General features: G+C 48.4%; 1 long non-coding RNA gene across 1 annotated transcript in view; it reads right to left on the reverse strand.

Annotated features, from left to right (window-relative positions):
• LOC129406527 (uncharacterized) overlaps window positions 1-8,770 on the reverse strand; it is a 32,588-nt gene extending 23,818 nt beyond the window's left edge. Inside the window, exons 1-2 of the long non-coding RNA XR_008631071.1 lie at window positions 8,267-8,770; window positions 7,126-7,360 (exon numbers count right to left, since the gene is read on the reverse strand). This is a non-coding gene — a long non-coding RNA (uncharacterized LOC129406527). The remainder of the gene's footprint in view (window positions 1-7,125; window positions 7,361-8,266) is intronic.
• Window positions 8,771-11,352: the final 2,582 nt, after the last annotated feature.

The following is an 11,352-nucleotide window of genomic DNA, read 5'->3' on the forward strand; positions in this document are numbered from 1 at the left end:
ACGCAATCCCTATAGGGATACCCATGGCATTCTTCAAAGAAACGGAGCAAGCAATCCTGAAATTTATATGGAACAATAAACGCCCACGGATAGCTAAAACAATTCTTGGGAAAAAGATGATGGGAGGCATCACCCTTCCCAACCTTAAACTCTACTACAAAGCGGTAACAATTAAAACAGCATGGTACTGGAACAAAAGCAGAACTGCAGACCAATGGAACAGGGTGGAATATCCCCACACACAACCTCAAATGTATGATCATCTAATCTTTGATAAAGGTGCAAGAGATGTGAAGTGGAGCAAGGAAAGTCTCTTTAGCAAATGGTGCTGGCACAACTGGACAACCACATGCAAAAAAATGGGCTTAGAACTCGATCTGTCACCATGCACAAAAGTCAGATCAAAATGGATTAAAGACCTCAACATCAGACCACAAACCATAAGGTACAATGAAGACAAGGTAGGCAAAACCCTCCAGGATATTGAAGATAAAGGCATCTTCAAAGATGACACGGAACTAAGCAATCTAGTAAAAACAGAGATCAACAAATGGGACTACATTAAACTAAAAAGCTTCTGCACCGCAAAAGAAACAGCGACCAGAATACAAAGACTATCTACAGAATGGGAAAGGATATTTACACAATACCCATCAGATAAGGGGTTGATATCAAGGGTATATAAAGCACTGGTTGAACTTTACAAGAAGAAAACATCCAACCCCATCAAAAAATGGGGCGAAGAAATGAACAGAAACTTTACCAAGGAAGAGATACGAATGGCCAAAAGACACATGAAAATGTGCTCTACATCACTAATCATCAGAGAGATGCAGATCAAAACAACCTTGAGATACCACCTCACACCACAGAGGCTAGCACACATCCAAAAGAACAAAAGCAACCGCTGTTGGAGAGGATGTGGGGAGAAAGGGACCCTTCTACACTGCTGGTGGGAATGCCGGCTAGTTCAGCCCTTTTGGAAAACAGTATGGACGATTCTCAAAAAACTTGAGGTTGAGCTCCCATTTGACCCAGCAATACCACTGCTGGGAATATATCCCAGAAAAGCCAAAAAGTATAGTCGAAGTGACATATGCACTTATATGTTCACCGCAGCACTGTTTACAATAGGCAGAATCCGGAAAAAACCCGAGTGCCCTAGAACAGATGACTGGTTGAAGAAACTCTGGTACATCTATACAATGGAATACTATGCAGCTGTTAGAAAAAATGAGGTCATGACGTTTGCATATAAGTGGATCAACATGGAAAGTATCATGCTAAGTGAAATGAGTCAGAAAGAGAGAGACAGACATAGAAAGATTGCACTCATCTGTGGAATATAGAATAATAGACTATAAGACGAACACCCAAGAATAGTAGAAATAAGTACCAGGAGGTTGTCACCATGGCTTGGAGGCTGTTCTCTCATTCTGGGCAACTCAGAGAAGGGAACAGCAAGTAAAATGTGGTTGTTGGTCATGTGGGGGAAAGATGATGCGGGCCAAATATAGACTAGAGACTGAACACAATGGCCACTCAAGACCTTTATTGCAAACCACAACACCTAATCAGAGAGAGAGAACAAAAGGGAATACCCTGCCATAGTGGCAGTGTGGGGTGGGGGGAGACGGGACTGGGAAGGGGGGGTGGGATGTTGGGTTTACTGGTGGTGGAGAATGGGCACTGGTGAAGGGATGGGTTATCAAACTTTGTAAAGGAGAAACATGAGCACAAAAATGTATAAATCTGTAACTGTAAAAAAAAAATATATATATAATCCAATAGAATTCTGCTTGCCACTTGTAAGCACAAATGTAAAGAATGTGAAAATAATAAAGTAAGTTAAAGAAAAAAAAATAAAATAAAAAAGGTTTTAAAAAAGTTTTACAAAGTTTAAAAAATACTATTGTTTAATTTTCTCATTTTACTTTTTACCTTACATATTTCATCTTTAAACAGTATAACCCATCAACATGGTTTTATAGTTAGTGAGCATGTAACTATTTTATTATGAGATTAGAGAAAAGTTATAAAAAACACATTGATAGAATTTTTATATACGCCTATGTATATAGTAATTGTCTACTCATCTATGTTTCTTCATGAAAATGTGAGTTAGTGTCCAGCCAGTGCACTGTGTCTTGACCTTTTTCTGATCATGACGGCTTTTGACCTTGTTTCCTTCCTGTGTCTCCCTCCCACCCCATTCTACCAATTAGCTTCCTGGTCTCATGCTCTGGCTCCCCAGTTATGTGACTTTTTATCTGTGACCCCCTAAAATATCTTATGGTCCCTGATTGAGAAATACTTGTTTAATACCTAGCACAGTGGTAGGTAGGGCATTTGCCTTGCATGTGGCTGACCCGGGTTCGATTCCTCCGCCCCTCTGTAGAGCCCGGCAAGCTACCGAGAGTATCTCGCCCGCATGGCAGAGCCTGGCCAGCTACCCGTGGCATATTCGATATGCCAAAAACAGTAACAACAAGTCTCAAAATGGAGACGTTACTGGTGCCTGCTTGAGCAAATTGATGAGCAATGGGATGACAGTGAGAGTGACAGTGAATTTGGTTTTAGTTGTAGGGCAGACCTGCTAGATAAAATTTTTTTCAGTGCTCTTTGAATTTCTCTTTCATTTTTGAAGGATGCTTTTGTTATACAAAGAACTCTCTAAGGTCTTTTCCTCCTAGAAATTCAAAACTGTAAGCATATTTGAGAGAATTTATAAATAAATTCCTCTATAGGTAGTGAAAATAATATGTAGGTCTAAAGATCTGTGGAGCCATATGGTGAAGCACTACTGCTTACCCACCCCATCTCCTTTCAGCCTGCCTTGAGACAGCCCTTCCTCCCACACCTGGACTGTGGGACCCACTACCACTAGCCTGTGCCTCGATACCATCCCTTTGGACTTCCCTAAGCTGACCCTGTCTCTAAACCCAAGCAGTCCCAAGTGGACCCAGTGGCTGCACTAATAACCCCCAACACGTGGGCATATCAGCATCCTTGCAACAACTCTACTCCTTCAACACCACTTACAGCATTTTCATAATTCTCTCCCACAATCCTTCCACAATAACCCTGGTTTCTAAATGGGAGTAACTAGACCTACACTTGCCTGTCAACTGAAATGTCATCTCAAGATCATGGAACTAGTTAGAAAACAACAGATCACAAGTGGTAGCCCTGGAAATAATTAATTAGATCAGTTTAATGACGAATAAGGTCAATATTCAGATAAACAGAATTCTAAAGCTCACCTGCAGCATCCACAAAGCTCTAAGGAGGTGGGGATACAAAAAAAAAATCATCTGCAATGGCAGAAAGAGAGAGAAGTCCAGGCAAATTCTCATGCTCAATTCAAATTTTGAGCCTCATCAAAAAGACCCTCAAATCAACACTTTATGAAATGGCAATAGAAATAAAGCAAGGGGAAGAGAAACTCAATCAGATCAAGGAAGAATTGATACGTGTTATTAAAGAGTCCACACAAATGGAATTAAAGGAGGTAAAGAATGCAAGGATAGCACACCACAAAAACAGAATTCTGCATGCAGAGAACCATATCAGTGACAGTGAAGACAAAATGCTAACCAACCGTGAAAATGATGTTGCAAAAGAAAAGAGGTAAGCAAATAGAAGATAAAATAAGATTATTGATGAACAACAGCAAATGGATTATTATAGGAGTAGCAAATGGAGAGGAAAGAGAGAAAGGGGAATAATGACTAGAGGAAGAAAAAATAACTGACAACTTCTCCAGTTTCTGGAGGGAGGCTTTTGCACAGATTCAAGAGGCTCAGAGGGACTGCTCCGGAGCCTGGGGAATGCCTCTAGACAGGGCTGAGCTTCCCACCTGATGCAAGACCAAGAATGCAGAGCATCAGTAAGAGGGAAAAGTGCTGTGTTAGAGCCAGAAAACAAAGGAAAGACAGGCATTTCTTTCTATGGTAAGAAAGAGTCTAGGGACCTGATCAGTAGTAGAGCAGGGCTGGCCCTTGCCCTGCATATGGTTCCCTGAGCCCTGCAGAGTGATCCCTGAGTACCAGCCAGGGATCCTGCACACACCCCTGAGCACACACCAGATGTGGCCCCCAAACAAAATACAGGAAAGGATTCTAGGGCGTTGGAGATGCTCAAAGGGCTGAGCACATGATACCTGGCATATACAGGGCCTGGCAATCAATCCTCTACACCGCATGTAGGAACTCCGGCGCACCGCTGGTGGAGAGCAGCACAGCTGGAAGCCTCACTCCCACCCAAGAGAGAGAAAGACATGAGACTGCAGAGGCCTGAATTTAGTCCGGCTCTGTGCCTGTCACCAGTTGGAACATCTAGACACTTCAGGTTCCTGAGTCCCAATTTCTATCAGATGGAAATAAATTTCCTCATCTATAGCACTGAGATTACTACACTGAGGACAAGGCTGGATTTTTTGTTTGTTTGTTTGTTTGCATTTTGGGGTCACACCTGGTGATACACCGGGGTTACTCCTAGTCCTGCACTCAGGAATTACTCCTGGTGGTGCTCAGGGGACCAGGTGGAATGCTGGGAATTGAACCCAGGTTGGCCATGTGCAAAGCAATTGCCCTACCCGCTGAGCTATTGATCCAGCCCCATGGCTGGATTTTTAAATGTACTTTTCTGTCCCCCTCATCTGGTACAGTTCCTGGTACATGGAAGTGCTCAGTAAGTATTTGCTGAAAGAAGAAATTAAGTGGGGCAGAGGTGATGGCTCAAGGCCTTTGCATGTGGGGGACTTAGGTTTGATCCCCAGTACTGCATGAACTCTGAGCACCGCAAGTCTTATGAGTAGCTTCTGAAATTTGAGCACTGCTGAATGTGGCCTGAAAATCAAGAATAAGCAAACTTGAAGTAGGGCAGGGGAGACAGTTTAAGTAGTGACGGCACCATATGGCCCCCTCGGCATGCTGTTCTGATGGTCTGAAATCACCAAAATGTTGCCATGATGCCCTGCTAGCACCTCTGGGCTAAGCATGAAGAGCATCACAAATGGTTCCATGATGTATCAATTAATTTACAAGAGATGTCCAGAACTGGAATATCTATAGAAATAGAAAACATCTGCATGGCTGCCAGAGACTCAGAGAAAGGGGAACAGGAAGAACTGCTACTGGGTGCTACAGTACTTCTTTCACGGGGGTGCGAATATTCTAAAATTAGATTGTGGCAACAGTGGGTGGCACAGTTCTGTGAATAAATTAAAAACCACTCACCTATGTATTTCAGATGAGTACATGTCATGCCATATATGTAGTTATTGACTATTTTAATATATTACCTTGAGAAACATGTCTTTAAATCCTTTATTTTTAACTGGATCTGCTTTTTATTGCGGAAGTATAAAAGGCCTTTATATATTCTGGCTATTAGGCCCTTTAAAGTTTTTAATGTTGGGCCAGAGACACAGTATGTGGGTTATGCCACTTGTCTCCCACGTGGCTGACTCCAATTCTATTTGCTAGTACCACATATGGGCTCCCAAAGACTGCAAGGAATATTTATTGGGCACAGAGCCAGGAGTGAACCCTGAGCAGTGCTGGTGCCCAATGCCCCACCTCCTTCCCCCCCATAAATAAAGGATTTTAAATCTTTATGGAAATTCAACTTAAAATTTTCTTTCTACATTAGATAGTATTACTATATTATATAGAAGGTCCAATCAGGGGTCAGAGTGATAATGTAGAGTGTAGTGCTTGTCTTATAAGCAACCGGCCTGGGTTTGACAACTGGTACCTTCGATGAGCTTCAGGCTGCCAGGTGATCCCTGAATGAAAAGCCAGGAGTAAGCTCAGTAAGCCCTGAGCACCACTAAGTATGGCCCCAAAACAAAAACAAAACAAAGATGCAATGCTTTCTTCAGCTGAACTTCTACGAGGTAGGGTAGGAAGAGACAACGAAGGCACATATGCACCAGAAGCCTACTGCCTAAAGACTCAGTCCTTGTCAGGATACAAAGCCAGCCAGTGGCTCTGCCCAACCTCTGAGGAGCACTGGGAAGGTGGCATAGGGAACAGCCTTCCGAGGAGAACCAGCCTATGGGACAGACGTCCCAGTGGCCAGGAGGAGAGAAGACACAACTAAAGCTCGAAGTTCTTTGCTGGAAGGAAGTTCTCAGAATAATGGAACATCAGCAAGGAGAGAAAGCAAGCTCAGCTTCTCCCAGAAAGACACCTCAGAATTTGGTTTCCAGACAATCCAAACATTGTTCTCACACCCTGCCTCTCCCAGGGAATGCAGGGCCCATGGAGAGGCCGGGAGAGCCCAGGCCCACAGCCACCAACAGGTCCCCTTGCAAGGGCCAGAAGGAGGTAGTCTTTCGACTACATGGGAAGGAATGGACATCATGTGAGAGGGGAGGCCAGGCCGAGGGATAGTTGAGCAGCAGCGGTTCCTGAGGTCTCCTTACTCCTTTAGAGCATATGACTGGGGATCAAAGGGAAATATCAGTGCTGTGGGGGCTCAGGGAGGTCCCCTGAAAGATTTCCAGTGAGCCTGCTGCCCTAGGGCTTCTTGATGGCTCTGGGCACCACAGGGTCAAAACCTATATCCTAGTCACCCATGTGGGTGGCCACTGAGGCAGTTACTGTCTTTGTACATTTACTGTTTCCTGATTTTCCCAAGTATGAGTGTTTTGGGCTCTGAGGCAGAACAATTGTTGTCCACTTTCACAGAGAAAACTGAGGTTCAGTAGGAATGGGCCCAGAGAAGGCACAGAATTCTCTGGTCTCCTCACCCCAACCCTACACTTCTCACCAAACCACTGTCACGGGTATTAAAATAAAAGCATTAAAGGCAACTTATTAATGAGACTTTTAGGAGATAGGCAGATGCTCCAGTTGGTTGGAGAAGACCTAAACTCATGGAGAAACCACAGTGCTGAAGGGGCAGCGGCTCCAGTCAGCTCCCACGTCCCAGCACACAGCTAGGAAGGAACTGCCCTGGTTGTTTGGGTTTTCAGTTTTCATTTTCCTCTTTATATTCTTTTACCTTCTCTATACACTTCCAATTTTACTTCTCCAATTTCCATTTTCACTCTCCCCCACCCACCCTGCTGAGATCAAAGAACAAAAAGAGAAGAATGCTTTAGAAGAGGCTTACATTGAAAGAAGAAATGCAGGGGCTGACTTTCCTGCCTTCAAAACACTTCATCCAGGAGTAAAAAGCAATCTGTGCTCCTGAGAGACTTCTCAGCCATCCCTGCTGGCCAGCTCTCTGGGGCCTGACCCCAGTCCTGTACTGGGCCGCGTGGAGCAATAGACTGACTCTCAGTCATGCAGTGGCGGTGCCACCTGATGAATCGTGTTCTGCAGCTGGGGAAGCATGGCAAATTTTGCTGTTGGAAGAAGCGTGACAAGGTTATCTTCTGACTCAGAAGGGCAGCTGACTTTTCAGCCACAAGTGCTCAATGAGTAAATGGCACTGTCTTGCACTGAGCCAAGCTGGATTTCTGGACTAGTGTCTTGTGAGGGGCAGAATGGGGGTGGGTGGGAGAGGTGGGGAGAGAGAGAGGGGAAGGTCTGTGTGTGTGTGTGCAAGGGAGAGGGAGAGAGAGAGAGAGAGAGAGAGAGAGAGAGAATGGGAACTGAGCCTTTGAAGGAACCAAGTGTAGAGAGAGAAACTTCCACTGTATGATTCCCAGACTAAGCTTGGGATACAGGAGGCAAGGATAGGTTGCTGGGGGACACCAGGTGAAAACGTTCTTTCCTTCCATCCAGCCAAGAACACCCTTTTCCCCTCACACTCTTCTCTCATGTTCCCTAGGACTCTGAATAAAAACAGGAACTTCCCCGCCCCACAAGTTTATCCACCAGTGCACCTCCAGGGCCCCGAATAGTGCTTTTGGGAAAACACTTGCTGAATGAAGTGATGAATAACATAAAAACAAGGGCAAGTCAAAGATAGCTCATGGTGGAGAACAGGCCTTGCCCACAGAACACGGGTTTGATCCCCAGCACCACACAAACCAACAGAGGCCTGGGGCAGGTGTCTCCAGTCACTGAGAAAGGGAAGTGAAGAGGAGAGCTCCTCCCATTAAACCCAGCTGCAGAAGGTGAAAACCAGTCCGATTTCTGGCACCTTAAGCAGGGGGATCCTGGAGGCACTTGAAGGAGTCTCAAAGGAATGAGACTCGGAGAAGCTGCACAGAGACTATGGGTTCTCCTTAGGGTCCTTATCAACAACCGTGAAATAACCAAGTCTGCTGCCCGGTCAAGAGAATGTGGAGGGAATGTGCACCCACCGTGCATGGGGCAAGTGTGTGTGCTGCTCTGAGGTCATAGTTCCTTGGGTTCAGGAGTGTCCCAAATGGTCAAAGCTCAATGACCTGGCACCTGCAGAAAGAAGAAACAAACTTGACAGGCCCGGGTGGTTGTTGGGGCTGACCAGCAAACAGCTCTGGCTGGGGGAGCACAAGGTGAGGAGCCTTAACATGTGCAGGACAACTCACACACCATTCTGCCACCACACAGTGGCATCTCCACTTCCCCAGGCCAGCACTGTGAATGGAAGGGCTGGGTCCTGCAGCTGCAGTGGAGTGAGCGACTGAGGCACCAGCACTCACCTTCAGGGATTTGGCTGCTGCCTACCAGGCGGGTGGCCAGCACAGGGAGTCCAGCATCAGTGCCAGACACACAAACCCCAGGAAGCCCAGGGGAACAGAAGGTGAGGAGAAACTGGCTACGCAACAGGGGCGGCCCCCCATGCTAGCTGACCAGTGGAGCCTCTCGGGGGTCAGTCCAGCCAGTCCCCTTAACTGCCAGGCTGTCCCCCAAGCTAGCTGACCCCAGGAGACCCCTCGGGGGCAAGTCTAGCCTCCCCCTAACTGCCAGGTTGTGCGCAAGCGTCTGTATTTGGCTGCTGTGGGGCAGTGAGGGGGGTTAGCAGAGGGCTTGAACTTTCTCAGACCGCATGGGGACTGGGCCAAGGGGCCATGGGTGCAAGCTGAGGCCGCGGGCAGAGGTGCAAGGACCTTGCTGGGTTTGTCATGAGACAGATGAGGAAGCGGAGACGGGGGCCAGGGAGGACGGGAAGGACATGGAGTGAGGCGCTGAGCTCGGGCACATTTAAGGGCTGGTCCAGGTTGTCACGAAAGCGCTGGGCTCCACCGGCCACTCGCCTTGGCTGTGCTGGTGAACGTGGGGCCAGCGGAGGTGGAGGGGGGGCTTGGAGGAGGGGCCCCTGGTTTTTGGCTTTTTTGGGGTAGACACCCGACAGTGCTCAGGGCTCAGTCCTGCGCTCCACACTCAGGAATCCCATACGCGATGCCGCGGGGGATCGAACCCGGGTCCCCGGGCGGGCCTCGGGGTGCACTGCAGGGAGCTGAGGGAAACTGGGCTAAGGGAGCCGAGCCCGCGAGGGGCAGAGCGGCGAGGGCGGCCCCCGGGGTCGCGGGGCGGCGGCGGGCCGGGGTCGGGCTCGCGGGCTCGCGGGCTCGGGTGGGGAAGGGGCTGGCAGACGCCGGGCTCGGGGCGGGCGCCCGGGGGGCTCCGCGGGGGTTCCCCGCAGCCGCGACGCTTCCCCTCTGCTCGCCCCCTCAGCCGTCACTCTCCACAGGGAGCCGGGAGGCGGTGACGGGCGCTCAGGGCCGGGGCAGCCCCTCAGCTTCGCTCCAGACGCGGTGGCCGCCTCGCAGCCTCAGACAACTGGAAGCAGCGCCCGCGGCGATGACGCAAGCACGTCGTCTGGACGTCGGGCCACGCCCCCACGCGACGGCCCAATCGCGGGGCCCCGAGGAGGTTGAGGGCGGGGCCAGTCATTAGGGGCTTCGCCCCAGATCCCGGAGGAGCCTGAAGACCTTCCCCCTAGTGGGGCTTGCCACTGTCGCAGGTGTCTTAGGCACTAGATCCTACTGGCTACCTTCCCTTGCCGGCCACCTTCTGTGTAAGGATCGTCCGTCTGGGCTTCTGTGAGTGAAGCTTGCCCACTTGTGAAGCCGCCCGTCTTTGCTTTCCCAGGCCGTTGGCGCTGGGGACCAACAGAGCTCAAGCACCTTCCTGCCCAGGGGGCTCTCAGGAAAACGTGTTTTCCCTACTCCTTATAACAGGAGCCGCCCTGAAAGCCCACCGCGATGTTTTATAGTCAACTGTTTGGCATCTGTCCCAAAGACCCAAGACATTTGCACCCTTCTGGTCTTTGCAGCACTATTCACAATGGCCAAAATCTAGAGCCGACCCAAATGTCCAAGAATAGAGGACTGGTTAAAGAAGCTGTCTCTATCTTTAAAGGTACATCTAGAATGGAATACTACTCAGCTCTAAGAAAAGATGATAGCATGTAATCTGCTGCTATGTGGATAGATCTGGAGATTATCAGAACAGATGAAATTAGTCAGGAGAAGAGACCCACAATAACCTCCCTGACATATAAACGAATTACGAATAAAACATCAGTACTTTGGCTCCTTCTTTTTCCGGGTGGGATGTAGAGATCACTCTCAGGTCTGTGGTTGGGAAATGGTCACTCCTGGCAGTGCTTCTGGGACCATGAAGTGTTGTGGCTCGAACCCTGGCCTCCAGCATGCAAACTCTGTGCTCAGCCAGTGAAGGCAATCTCTGCAGCCTGTGTGACCTTTGATGGCAGCCCCAACTTATCCTTCCCTGCAGGGCATGGTGAGAGTTGGGAGGCTTTGAAGTTCAACCCCAGCTCATGGACTTGGATGTGTGAGCTTGAGCACTTGAGCACTGGCTGTCTAGAGAACAGCTATCTCTTATTCCGCATCCACAAACTGAGAGCCCTGACAAGGAAGTGACGGGCAGTTCACTCAGCACACTGACCCGCAGAATGTGCTGGCCCCAGGCTCCTTGCAACACACTCATTTCATATGTCCAAAGTGTCAGCATTGATGTTGTGCTCCTTTAGGTACGTGATCAAATCTGGCTCACTGCTCATTTTCCTCACTCATGTATTTAACTTTTCCTGGCTTACAAGTGCACGGGTGATATATCAAGATGATTACTTTTCTTTTTGGGTCACACCCGGTGATGCACAGGGGATACTTCTGGCTCACACCCAGGAATTACTTCTGGTAGTGCTTGGGGGACCATATGGGATGTAGGAATCGAACCTGGGTCAGTTGTTTTCAAGGCAAATTCCCTACCCACTGTACTATTGTTTCAGACCCCAAAGATGATTATTTTGGAGTATCTAAAGGTTATGAGTATCTTCATTGTAGAGGGAGATCTGTGCTTCTTCCACTGCTACTGGGGTTCTTGCTGCCACAGATCTATCTCAGGTGGGATGGAAGGTGGGGTGCATGAGACTGGGATAAGCCCACTGGACCCAGGAGAGCCTCGGGCAGTACCTGGCTGCACCAATGTTTGGTTTGGG

This window comes from Sorex araneus, chromosome 7, assembly GCF_027595985.1.
Source record: "Sorex araneus isolate mSorAra2 chromosome 7, mSorAra2.pri, whole genome shotgun sequence".
Lineage (NCBI taxonomy): Eukaryota > Metazoa > Chordata > Mammalia > Eulipotyphla > Soricidae > Sorex > Sorex araneus.